Source organism: Penaeus monodon, chromosome 19 (assembly GCF_015228065.2).
Source record: "Penaeus monodon isolate SGIC_2016 chromosome 19, NSTDA_Pmon_1, whole genome shotgun sequence".
Taxonomy (NCBI): Eukaryota; Metazoa; Arthropoda; class Malacostraca; order Decapoda; family Penaeidae; genus Penaeus; species Penaeus monodon.
Window position 1 is genome coordinate 7,800,790 of NC_051404.1, and position 565 is coordinate 7,801,354.

Consider the following 565-nt stretch of genomic DNA (forward strand, 5'->3'; position numbering starts at 1 on the left):
ATTGTTGATTTTGCTGTTGATTCATCAAAGGAAAATTGTTAACTGAGAATATTCATTATATCGAAGGTAGAATTAGTGAAATTATTGCATATTATAGTGTCATCAACAAACAGGAACGAAAAATATTTCTAAATCTTTTTAAACATAGCAGATAATAACATCTGTTCAGAATAACAAATCTTAGTGACATTCATCTCATTAGAAGCTTTAAAACAAATCTTTCTTAAGAATATCCAAGACCCAACACAGCAGATAACTGAAGATAGATTACCCTGTATTCTGTTGTAGCAGCCTGTTTTTCGTTTGCATATCTTTTTTTTTTTTTAAATCTCAACTTGATCTCATTTTCAACTTTTGTAATAAATTCAATTTCTTTTTAAAACGAACCCAACGGTGGAAATAACTCGAGGTAGAGACACCGTGCCGGCTTGAAAACAAGAGATAGAAAACGGGGCAGCGCCGAAAATGGAGGGGTGACTAAACTGTTTGCAACGGTTCGAATCGCATTTTCTCTCGCCCTTTTTGTCTATATTGTTCAAGCAATATCCGATTACACCGACATGGA

General features: G+C 33.8%; 1 protein-coding gene across 1 annotated transcript in view; it reads left to right on the plus strand.

The window, feature by feature from the left end:
• LOC119585042 (sarcoplasmic calcium-binding protein, beta chain-like) overlaps positions 1–565 on the plus strand; it is a gene marked incomplete in the record, with an annotated part of 31,574 nt that overhangs the window by 15,525 nt on the left and 15,484 nt on the right.